Source organism: Amblyomma maculatum, chromosome 9 (assembly GCF_055883805.1).
Source record: "Amblyomma maculatum isolate TAMU_Amacu chromosome 9, ASM5588380v1, whole genome shotgun sequence".
In the NCBI taxonomy this organism is placed as follows: Eukaryota; Metazoa; Arthropoda; class Arachnida; order Ixodida; family Ixodidae; genus Amblyomma; species Amblyomma maculatum.
The window spans coordinates 2064965-2078413 of record NC_139352.1 but is presented as its reverse complement, the minus strand read 5'-3'; positions in this window follow the sequence as shown (position 1 = coordinate 2078413).

Genomic DNA, 13449 nt, shown 5'->3' with positions numbered 1-13449 from the left:
GAATAGAACTTGTGCAGTCAGTGAAAACTCTCAGCGTTTACTTTGCAGCAGATATGTCGTGGAATGACTATATTAATTACGTAGTTCAGAAACTTTGCAGAACAGTTGGTATCATGCGCCGAAATTGCTTTAATGTTCCTACGTCAGTTAACATGTTACTTTACCACTCTTTGTTCTCTTCCATAGCCAACTACGGATGTATGGTGTGGGCAACAACAACAGCTGAAAATATTAACAAACTCACTGTCTTACAAAAACGCATTATACGCATTGCATGTAAAGTTCCGTATTTCTTCCACACTGCAAGCCTTTTCCATGAACACAACGTTATACAAATGAAGTCCATGTATCACTATAGGCTGTGCTATAAATATAAACTCGCCATAATGAAAAATGATGACTTCTTACACTTGCTGGGTTAGAGCAAAGCAGAACTGTGTATGATACCCGCGCAGCAGAACATTGTCATGTTAAGAAATGCCGCACAAACTATGGCAAACAAATGTTGCAGCATACCTTACCGACCCTTCTGAACCAGTTGTACTGCTTCGAAAATATAGACTTATCCAATATTTATCTGAAAGAATTTCCCCAAATGTTCGTGTAGTTTTGTACTGTACAAAGTACAATGTACTGCATACTGAACGTACATGTCTCTTTCTTTGTACCGAACATGTTTTTTGTTCCTTTTTTTCCACTCACATCTTGTTTGATGTTGTACTCCGCCGCCGTCAATGCTGCCCTGTAAGAGGAAGCCAGGACCTCTCAAGCTGTATATACAGCTTTTTCCCTGGCTGTCCTCGCAACACCAGTTGCGGAAATATAAACCTTCAACTATTCCTTATGGCTGCACTGTCGAATATTGATGCGAGCCATTCAAATCCCTATCTGTTTGCAGAGAACACTTGAAGAGGCCGGTTGTACTGTCGAGTCCGGGCGTCTAGGGTCCATTCTATTGAGGATGCTTCTGGTTCGAATTTGGCTACGGTTTGGGGTGGGTTTCTGACGAGGCAAGCGAAACGTGATTCTTTGAGGCCTCGCATTAAAAAGAAAGATACTTTCCTTTCCTCGGCCATTTCGAAGTCAGCGCGGTGAAATAATAGCCATTTCAAGGTCATCGCGGCGAAATAGGCGTAAGCCTCAACGTCAGCCTCCTCAACGTAAGCTAAGGTAGGTTCATTTGCGAGCTGAATTCTTCATTGAAGCAGGGCCTGGGCCCTTTCCTTTCGGACGGAACTTGCAAAGGCCATCAAAAAGTCCGCCTTGATTGCCTCCCAATCCTTCAAAGAAGTATCATGGTTTTCGAACCAGAGTCGGTTTACCCTTGAAGAGCAAAGTAGACTTGCCTCAATTTCGTAGCATCGTTCCAGCCATTGAATCTTGCCACGTGGCCGAAGAGTCCATCCAGACCTCTGCATCGTCACTAGGCAGTCTTGGAGAATCATGGGCTCCCGGGGCTGCACGAAGACCACAGGTGGCTTTTGTTCTTGAGGCATGTTCGAAGGCATCACTGACGGAATTCAGCACCTCCACCACATGTAACGTGGTGGTGACAAGGCCGGTGACAATAAATGAAGAGTATGGGAGTGCACTATAGAAACGCATTATCGGGTTGGTTTGCGCCCGCAAAAGAACTAAGCGATTCGGCGGCGGCGATAACAGCAAACGTGACCGCTGGTCGTCGAACAGAGAATGTCAGTTTCATTCGTCAGAGCTCAATTTAAACGCGGTGAAGAGATAAAACCGCAAGCGGTGACTAGCATACACTGGAGAATTGTAGAAGCACGTGTACGTGGCTTGAATATTTCGAGATATATTTCGAAGGAGCTTCTGCAATAAAGGAAATGATAAAGCCGCGTCTCGAGACAACGAGCAACGTGCATAATTGATCCGTGTGCTACAGCCACAGTTATCATTGTGATTGTATCACTGTGATTGATACAAAGTGATACAAAGCGGAGCCGAGCACGACCAGAAATCGTACCAGTTCTACGTCTCAAGTCGCATTACGCGCGTTAACGTATACGTGATGTTTATTCTTTGTAATGTTTATGTTTACCTCTCTTTATTTATTTTGGAACATCGCGTCGTTGTTTTTTTAAGGGGAGAGTAATTCCGCGAACAATTCAAATCTCTCTCTCTTTTTTTGTTTACAGTCATCGGCATGCGGCTTTATTACTGTGACAGTAGCGCACGTATCCATTATGTACTCTTTGTTCATGTTCGTTGTCGCGAGACTTGGCTTTATCATTTCCTTCGTTGCAGAAGCTGCTTCGAGACGTAGCTCGAAAGATTCCAGCCACATACGTGTGATCCTACTATGTTCTAGTGTATGCTAGTAAATGTTTGCGATTTTGTCTAGATCTTTCTTCGCCGCCTTTAAATTGAGCGCTGACGAATGAAACGGGCAGCCGTATAGATCGGCGACCGCCGAACACGCTTGCTGCTTTCGCCGCCGCCAATTGCTTAATTCTTTTGCGGGCGCAAGTCAGCCCGACACAGAGTTTATACCTGTGAATTTCAAGGCTCTTCAACTGACTCGACAGCCAAAGGTGGCAGGTTCGATCCCTATCTCTCTCTGTGTAGGGCTTCCGCAAATTTGGACACCTAATGAGTTTTTGTAGCGTCTCACAACTCGCCGTTCCATCAGTGCCCGGCCATCTCACCAGCCAACTTTCACTTGCCAGAGGCATGCTTGTGGTTTCTCGTTAACACCGCCGACTACAATGCCGCCGAGTTTCCCGCTGAACAAAAGGGTATCGCGTTACAGCCACTTCGAATTAAAGGTTTCCGCTTTTGAAAGAACCAGTGCACTTCAATGGAATGTCGTCCTCGGTAATGCCGTTGTTCTTTGCGCTTGAATTCACGATCCTGCGAGCACAACAAGGACACAGAAAAAAAAAAAACACGTTAAAGCACACAAGAACAACAGAAATAAATAGGAAAATGTGCGCTAAAACATTGCTAATGCAGAAAGCAGTACAAACGAAAGGAGGATAAAAGCGCTGGCTAGAACACCTATTTCTATACACTGCCAACGCTTTCATGTTTCTTCTTTATTTCTCTACAACGAGTGTAGAACCGATTGAAGTTGCCTCACCACTATTTCATTTCATTTTTTTTTTCCTGTCATTACGGACCTGAAGTCTATCACTAACAGAATTACACTACAAGTTCAGCCTGTACTGTGACTGTGATTGTACTATTTTATTTCCTTTTAGGGCATCCAAATTCCCCTATTTCGGTATTCAACTTCCTTCCTGCTCACATTTTTTGCTTATTCTTTACTTCCGTTTGACTTGACACATAGTCTGTTAGTCTGTCTTGCATTTCGAGCCCTGTGTGGCCTTCTGGGACACATCAGACCTATACCTCAGAGGAACCGAGTTTATTGAAATACTGGATGCAACCAATTAGTTTCAGCGCAGGATGGAAGTACATTCCAGTTGTCTGTGTGAGTTAGGTGCTCCAATGAAGGGCGATTAATCCCTGCAGAAAATAAGCGCTCTTCCGTTCCCGCTGAAACTTTCGCGGTGTCCTTGTGGCGGTTTCATTTCTCCCGAACGCTTTGTTTACATCGTTGCACTGAGTTGCGCGTGCCAGTTTCGCCTATCAGAATGCTGGCTGTTTCCTCCATGTCTGAAATAATGTGTAAATTCACGCGCTTGAAACTTCGTCCCATATGTGCAACGGAAGTTTTAATCAGCGAACGCTAGGCAATTTTGTTTGAATCCGATAATCTCTATAGGTGGAAAGACTGAAAGGACTTCTTAGAAAGTAACGCGGAGAACAGGCGGGTGCTCGCATCTAAATTGATTTACGAACAAACCGAGGGCATCCAAAATGTGTGCTATATATTTTACCACATACAAAATAGATAAAAATAACTGTCATTAGTGATGCAGCAACATAACATAGACTTGTTAGTTTGAGTAAAACATTTTGTCCAATCTTTCTTTCTTTTTTTTCAATTTTTCTGTGGACTGCTATATCAGGAAAGCAGGAGCTAAACTTGCTTGATGATAGTGCGAAACCCCACCACATCATAAATAAAAAACGCAGGCACACACAATTCGATTCTCAAGCTTGTTTTGTGGAGTTTAACGTCCCAAAGCGACTCAGGCTATGAGAGACGTCGTAGTGGAGGACTCCGGAAATTTCGACCACCTGGGCTTTTTTTTGCCGTGCACTGACATTGCAAAGCACACGGGCGCCTTGCATTTTGCCTCCATCGAAAATATATATATATTGTGAGGCAGAAGAACGCACCAGCAAATTCACCTTTTTACTTCAGGTAGGCCGAAGCAGCAGCTACCGACTAGCCACAGCTTAGCAACACTTCGTCTTCTTCGCACGACCCGATGACCGATGATGATTACGCTGAGATGAAGATGAAGGTCACTCACAGTGCTTACAACATTCCCCCTCGAACGAAAGCGACCATCCTGGTCGCAAATTAAATCTTAAGGTCGGCGGTTAAAGGGTTTCAAGCGCGACACGTGCACAATCTCGGTGCCGCGACACCGACGATCGCGAACAGGCGATGCAGGTGTGATGAGATAGTTTACAGGGGAAGTTTGTTCCAGAACCGTGTACGGGCCAATAAAACGGCTCAGAAACTTTTCACACAGGCCGGGGATGCGAGTAGGTGTCCAGAGTAGCACTTCGTCTCCAGGGCGGAAAGACACTGAGCGATGAGTCGCATCATACGTGCTTTTCCTGGAAGCTTGAGTGGCTTCAGTTTGAAGGCGGGCACGATCACGGCAGTGGGCGATACGAGACACGAACTGTTCGTGGGAAGGCGCGGCAGAAGGAGTAGAAGCTGTGAAGAAAGATGCTTCGAGGGAGAAGGTAGGATGGCGGGCATAAACAAGAAAAAACGGAGAGTAGGTGGTGGTTCGTTGAACGGCAGTGTTGTAGGCGAAGGTTACAAAGGGGAGTAAAGAGTCCCAGTTGTTGTGCTGAGGGTGAATGTAGGTGGATAGCATATCAGAGAGGGTGCGATGAAAGCGTTCCGTGAGGCCATTGGTCTGAGGGTGGTAAGGAGATGTAGTTTTATGCACCGTGCCTGAAGCATGAAGCACTGCGGCGAGGACGGTGGAGAGGAACGACTTGCCACGATCGCTAAGGAGGAGGCGAGGGGCGCCGTGGCGAAGAAGTATGGTGTGGAGGAAGAAGTTGGCGATTTCGGAAGCGGAGCCGGAAGGAAGTGCTGCGGTTTCAGGGTATCGGGTGAGGTGGTCAACGGCAGTAACGACCCAGCGGTTGCCAGCTGGAGTCAAGGGCAGGGGTTCATACAAGTCGATTCCGACGACTTCGAAAGGTGTGGAAGGACATGGGAGAGGTTGCAAGAGACCGGCAGGAGGCGACGTAGACCGCTTGCGTCGTTGACAAGGGATGCAAGACGCTACGTATTTTAATACTGAGGTTGAAAGGCCAGGCCAGAAGAAACGACGTTTGATGCGGTCGTAGGTTTTGTGGTACCCAAGGTGACCTGCGGTGGGGTCGTCGTGAAAGGCTTGTAGAACTTGAGGACGCAGGGAAGAAGGAATTACGGGAACCCATGTGTGGCCCAGTGGGCTGTAGTTGTGCCAAAATAATGTGCCATCCTGTAACTTGAAATTTTTGAGCCGACGACGGAGACGGGCATTTGGAGGTCTAATAACACCGCTGAGACTATCAATCAGCTTTTGACAGTAAGGGTCAGCACTCTGGTGGTGAGCAAGATTGCAGTGTATATCTGGCATGGGAGCAATAGAGGCGGCGCTCAAAGACTGCATAACTGTAGGGTTTAAATGGCTTGACTCCGTTGGGACAGGAGAGGAATGCGAGGACATGGGTTGCGACGGCAAAGCAATAGGGCAACGAGAGAGAGCGTCGGCGTCCTTGTGCTTCTTGCCCGATTTGTAAGTGACAGTAAAGTCGTACTCTTGAAGGCGGAGGATCCACCGCCCGAGACGACCGGACAGATTTTTCAAAGTGGATAACCAGCATAGGGCGTGGTGGTCAGTGACGACTGTGAAGTGACGGCCGTACAGGTAAGGACGAAACTTCTGAACAGCCCAGACGACGGCGAGACATTCTTGTTCGGTAATAGTGTAGTTTTGTTCCGCAGAAGTCAGAGTTCGGCTCGCATAGGCAACAACATTTTCTGTAGAGGTGTTTTGGCGTTGCAGAAGGACAGCGCCAATGCCATGGCTACTGGCGTCGGTGTGCAAAATTGTCGGTGCTTTATCATCAAAATGGCAGAGGACGGGACCCGAAGTCAGAGCACGCTTCAGAGTTTCAAATGCTTCTTCGCAAGCAGGAGACCAGATGAAAGGCGTGTCGTTGTGAAGAAGCGCATGTAAAGGTGAGGCAATAGAGGCGAAATTGCGGATGAATCTGCGGAAGTATGATGCCAAGCCGAGGAAACTGCGGAGATCTTTGACCCGAGTTGGACGGGGAAAGTGCAGCGCAGCAGCGATTTTTTCAGGGTCAGGCTTAATTCCTTCGCTGCTTACGAGATGGCCAAGAACTTTAATGGATTTTGATGCAAAACGGCATTTCTTCGTGTTTAGCTGTAGGCCAGCGCTGGAAAGTGCTGTCAAAACTTCATCGAGACGAGTAAGGTGATCAGGAAATGACGAAGAAAAAATGACGATGTCATCTAAGTAACAGAGACATGTTTTCCATTTGAGGCCGCGGAGAACTGTGTCAATCATACGCTCGAATGTAGCAGGAGCGTTGCAGAGTCCAAAAGGCATTACATTGAATTCGTATAAACCGTCCGGTGTTGCAAAGGCGGTCTTCTCTTTATCATCTTCATTCATGGGGATCTGCCAGTAGCCTGATCTTAAGTCAAGGCTGGAGAAAAATTGGGCACCTTGCAAACAATCGAGGGCGTCGTCAATTCGAGGGAGGGGATACACATCCTTACGAGTTATTCTGTTTAGAGCACGGTAATCTACACAAAAACGAACCGAACCGTCTTTTTTTTGCACTAGCACAACAGGCGATGACCAGGAACTAGACGATGGGCGTATGATGTTGCGTGCAAGCATGTCAGCAACATTTTCCTGAATAACTTTGCGCTCGGTTGGAGAAACACGATAAGGCCGGCGTCTAACTATGCTTGATCCGTCGGTGAGTATGCGATGCGTTGCTGCAGCGGTTTGACCCAGTGTGCCGGAATTGACGTCGAACGAGTCTGCGTGCTTGTTCAATACAGCGAGCAATGCGTCTGTCTGGTCTGTTGTCAGGTCGGTGCTGATCGTGTGGCGAAGTGCTGCACTGAGCGAGGCAGGGGATGAATCAGAGCGATCGGAGGTGGAAATGGGAAGAAGTGTGACAGGCTGGGCGGAAGCAATTGATGCAACAGTAGAGTCGCGTCGCAGAAGAATGGGCTCTGATGTGGTGTTGAATGCGGCGAGAAGAGAAGAACCGCTGGAGAAGCGAAGAAGGGACACGATGATGATAATACCTCTTGACAGGAGACGAGGGCTGGGTGTAATCAGGACGTCGCCATCGGTGACGGCGTCAGAAGTCACAGATAGAATATCTTCGTTGCCCGGATAGAGGACGTGATCGGCAAGCATAACTACACGGGAAGAAAGTGGTTCTCTATCGGCAAGAATGTTGCATTCAGTGACTTCAATAGTGGGAGGGGAACACGTAATGACTGCTGAGGCGTTTTGGAGGAAATCCCAGCCGAAGATGAGTTGATGGACACAGGAGGATAGGACAGCAAACTCAATGAAGTGCAAGATGCCATCAATGGTGACTCGGGCTGTGCACGCTCCACAAGGGTTAATATTCTGTCCATTTGCAGCACGTAAAGGAGGACCGGTATAAGGTGTGCGCACTTTTCGCAGTTTTAAACACAAGTCAAGTTTCATAATAGAAATAGCGGCGCCGGTATCAATTAAAGCTTCCAGTTCATGTCCCTCAAGGAATACAGTCAACATGTTTGATGGGAGCAGAGGAGGAATTGGAGCGACGACAGGCGGTGCAGTTTTACCTCCGGAAACTGCACAGGTTAGTTTTCCGTTTGGCGAGCAGAAGCTGAAGATGGAGGGCGAAGGGGCGACGAAGTCCGGCGAAAGGGTGACGGGGAGCGACGACGCGATGGCCGTGCTGTCCTAGACCGGTCAGGAGAAGTCGACGGGGAGGAAGAGGGACGGAGGTCATTATCGGTGTAGTACTGGCGAGGAGGAAGCTGGTAGGCGTCGTCACGTCGAACGTACCCATAGCTCGCACGCTCATCTCGCAGTCGTCGGCGACAAACGCGTGTTACATGGCCGCGGATTCCGCAGTAGAAACATACTGGACGAGGTGGGAGAGGCCGCCAATTACCATACACCGGTGGTCGCGGGGACAGGGCGGCGAGGCTGGGTGGGACAGGCGCGTGATGGACAGGAGGACAAGGAGGAGGAGCCGCAGTGACTTCAGCATACGTCGGAGCGTAGGGAGGGGCTGGTGGTTCTGTAGCCATGGGACGATTGAGTGAAGTAAGCTCCTCCTTGATAATGCCACGCAACCCAGTAGATTGAGCAGGTGGGCGTGAGAAGGCAGGAACCGACGAAATATCATTGTGGAGCTCTTCCCGTATTATAGATCGTATGATGGTGCGCAGATCAGTTTCGGGAATTTGGCTCGGATCCCAGGTGTTGTTGAGGCGGCGCGACTGTAGATAGTCAAGTCGCTGGCAAGTGGCACGAATGTCTGCCACCGTGACGGGATTTTGGGCAGCTAGAGCTGCGTAGGCAAAAGAGCCAATTCCTTTTAAAATATGTCCGACACGTTCAGCCTCGACCATGCCATTGTTAACTCGCCGGCAAAGGGCGAGTACGTCCTCAATGTAGGATGTGTATGTCTCTCCTGGAAGCTGCACACGGGTCTCTAGCTTCTTTTGAAAAGAGGCCGGACCAGCACCAACAGTTCCAAATATCTGGCGGATCTGTGTCGTGAATTGAGGCCAGTCAGGAATGGCGTCCTCATGGTTGAGGAACCACGTCTTAGCCACGTCACTCAGGTAGAATGAGACGTTGAGTAGCTTCATAGAAGCGTCCCAACCGTTAAAAGCGCTCACCCGATCGTACTGCTGTAGCCAGTCTTCGACGTCGTCACCGCGGAGACCGGCGAAAACCGGAGGGTCGCGCTGACGTGAGGTAACTGACCAAGTTGGGTGGGTCAAATGGTGCTGAGCAAGTGCACCTTGGGACGTCAGTGGTGCAGAGGTGGCATGGGCAGCCGTGGGATGCCCATCGGTAGCTACAGGCGCCGGAACGGTGAGAGCAGGGGGATGTGACTGCGCCATGGCGGTTGATGTGCCGCCAAGAACACGACCGGAACGGAGCTCCAGGGGGTGCCGCGTTGAGGACGCTGGGATCAGGAGTCACTTCCACCACTTGTGAGGCAGAAGAACGCACCAGCAAATTCACCTTTTTACTTCAGGTAGGCCGAAGCAGCAGCTACCGACTAGCCACAGCTTAGCAACACTTCGTCTTCTTCGCACGACCCGATGACCGATGATGATTACGCTGAGATGAAGATGAAGGTCACTCACAGTGCTTACAATATTTTTTAGTACAGGTTGTTTTCAAAAACCTCCATTGATAGATTTCTTTTTACTTGTAATATTCTACCAAGCGATATTATTAAGCAACAGAAATAGCGGTTATTATTCTGTTCATTTTACTTAGCTCGGTCTTCCTTTCTTGTGTTTAAAGCATATTTTTGTTGCTAGCGTAATATGCCTGTTGCAAGTTTTCGCCTTTCGTTTCTGTGCAAAGTGTGCATTGTAGCAATTCACTAAATTTTTGTTTTCTAGTTTTGAGCTTTATTGTTCAGCTGCATGTACGCAGCTTGAGGGTGTGTGTAGTGCAGTACAGGAGCAATACAACAAAGGGGTGTCTAACTCTACGTTCAGGAACCGTGCAGACATAATTATTGGCAAAGCAAGAAGATTACAAAAATAATTTCTATTTTGAATCATCCTTAACATATGAGTAGGTGAGACCATAACGTTATTCGATTCTACATATAAAATGTAATTTAAAAGCGAGAAAACAATTGTCATGTTTTTTCCTTGTGATATATCTGCCTATCAAATGAGGCATTCAGATCTCTAGCTTGTGACATCATGATTACTTCGCGTAGGTGTCCGTATTCTCTTATTAGCGCTTCACGTGAACATATGTTTTTTCCTAGTAATTACCGAGGACCATAAAATAAACTTTTTGGTGAGAACTTGAGAAGCGGGCATTCAAATGGGACATTGTTACTAACGTCCTTACAGCTAAGGAAAAGGTCACGTGAACGAGATATGTATAGCTTCTCCCAACAATTTACCCAATGGGTTTCTTTTGAAGCACTTGTCTAAGAACGTCGCTGCTTGATTTGTGGCGCGGAACAAATTAAAATAATGAAGATAGGAGTTGAATATTGCGTTATGAATGGTGGTTTTTAATTTCAAAAGAAATTCCGAGTGACATCGGCAAAGGACGCCAGTGGACTGTAATAACGTGCCTGCATGTTCTGTCCGTTTCATACATGCGTCAAAGACGCCGGTAAATAATTTAAAGCCGACTACCAGTTTTGTTGCATTGTTATCAACAAGAAAGGGAATGAAAGGAATTAAAACTACTTTCTATCTACAAGAATTGACAACCACTCCATTTGATGTGAAGAGAAATAACTGATACATTTGAATGACTGTAAACAAATGAATCTGACACGGTTAGATGGGAGATTTTGCGCACCTTTAGAAATTTGAGAAGGCTTACTTTCGAAAAAAAAAGTAACTGATTGCGAGAACTTTCCTACCTTGTTTTTTTACGCACTAGTGTTCCATTTCTTCTTTTTCATTTCTTCCCTTTCATTTTCTTTTCCTCGTTACTTTTGTTCCATTTTTCTTGATTCATGGGTAAGCGCCGCCTCCGGTGGTAACCAGCTAAGCGCCTGTGATGAATCAAAGTGCACACTTGGTGAGTGCTCTTTGTCCGCAGTCTTGCACTTCGTAGCCAGTAACGCAAAGCGGTGAGTGCAGGCAGACACCGAAGGTCACGAGCCTACCGCCGCTTGCTCGGACGCTTAACAGCTTCACTCTTCTCACTGACAGGACTGCCTGCCGTGATGCGTGGAACTTCGATGAAGGCTGCAACGATGACATGGCTTCCGGTACTACGGAGGGAGGCGTTGTTGTGAAACACGTTGTCAATCATCATTCTTGTTGAACTGGTCATTTCCGGTCACACAACTTTTTCATTATTATTTATTAGTGCTCAACGGCCCCTTTCAAGGGACATTACATTAGGTGGTGGATTCGAGACGCTTTATACTTAAAGTGAATGATCTGAAACGTGGTGGGTCGGAATTAAGTACTGAAGTGTTGGGCATGTCATCCCAGTTCCCTGAGGTGGGAACGAAAAGTGTTAACACATGCGCAGATATACAAGCAGAAAGAGGTTAAACGGTCTTCTCGTGGTTCATGCAGCTGGTGTTGTGGTAAACAGGGCTGATAACAAATCTGACAATGGAGGATAGCGAAGCTTGTGCGAAAGACAAGTCTTGCGAGGTTATGTCGGTTTGCTAATTTGGTAAGATGAACAACGGTTAGGCTCGAGCAGCGGATGAACATCTGAGCATTCCGTTTAATTTCGGGGACGCTTACACAGAAGGAATAAGCCGAGGGGATGAACATTGTCACGCTGTTTTAATGCAAGTCATTTAACACCTCATGAGTGGCCTCCGTAGAAACCTTGTACAGAAAACGTCCGCTCGACCTGTCAATCATCAGAAAAATTAAAATCCGGTCTGCAATGGGAATCGAACCTCCACCCTCAGATCCCCGGCTGAGCGCTTTAAGCAACTGCATGATCAACGCCAGAGATGTTTTCCCAGCATTGCATTTATTACAAGCGTTTACATGCAGGAAAGAGCTATATACATTATTTACAAAGTAATCAGCATGTAGCGGAACAACAGCGGGCCACGCCCGGGATCGTGAGGACATCGCAATTCTTCTTCTGAGGATTCGTGAGGACAACGCGGGAGAATGATAGTAACGATGACAATGACGCTGAAATTATTGATACCGATAATCAGGTGTACCGCGGGGAAGTATACTTGGCCTTTTATTGCTCAATCTCTATGTCAGAGACATTGTACGCATAGAAAACGGTCTTAAATGTATAATCTACGCAGATGGCGTAACTATACTGTGCATGGCGCCAACTATTACAGAGCTGACTACCTGCGCCAGCAGAACACTAAGAAAAATACTAACATGGAGTAAGCTGCATCTAACATCATAAAGACGAAAGCAGTTTTATCACGACCAAAAAACCCCGAGTCTTTGCCTACCCACACACTCAGAGCTGCTAGTACAGAAATAGTTCGTTCAATAAAATTTCTCGGGATTTTATTTGAAGAAAACGTGTCATGGGGGAGGACAGCCATGTGAATCGCCTTTTAAGTCATGTGAGCAGTGTTCTTGGCATGTTTTCCAGAGTACATTTCGTCTTGTCTCCTGGGGTAAAGAAATGATTATATATCTCCCTATTTTTATCAAAACTCATGCACTACCCCTTGGTATGAGGAACTACGACGTCCACTAATATTTGCAAACTGCATAAATGGCAGAAAAAGGTGGTCCGAATAATTGCTAATGCTCCCTTTTATATTCACACGTCGCCGCTTTTCATTTCACTCGCTATGGCAGCAGCCACTGATCTTTACAACCGAACGCTTACACGCCGATATGCAGCCAGCCGAAAACACAACCCATTCTTTGATGATGCTGCGTAACTAACACACCGTACCAATGCCTATTAAGTACACTTCGGTGAAGTTTGTAACATTTTTAACTTGTAACATTTTGTAAGTTTTTTCCTATACATATCGCGAATATTTTTTGTTTTTATGCTGTACCCACTAGATATGTGTAATTGATCTTGGGTGCGGCAGTCGTTCCTCACTACTTTGTTATAACGACACATACGCTGTCACAACTGCTTGGCGAGGGTGCGTAGCCCCAGTCAAGCCTTTAATCTGGCTTTTTGGCTACGTATTCCTTTCAATACTGTAATGTTGTTGAAGAAATGTTCACCAAATGAATAAATGAAATCAATAATGATGGTAGTAGCAATGATAATGACGGATATTTTAGTAGATAAAGATATTGAGAGTAAACGCGATGCACCGCGCGAAGCAGCAACACTCAGGCTTTCGAATTTCAGTAATGTAGATTCCATAGTGCTCTCGGAATTTATGTGTTGATTTGAAGGCAAACTCTACTTTTTTGAGGGTCCCAAACAGCACTCGCATATTTCAGTTGCGGTTGAACAAGAGTTAAAATAAGGAAATTAGTTATTTAACTGCCAAGCGGAAGGGTGGAGGGGGTGCAAAGTTCGCCGCAAGTAGATGCGGTACGCGATTAGCTTCATTAATATTTTGCGCTTTGTGAGC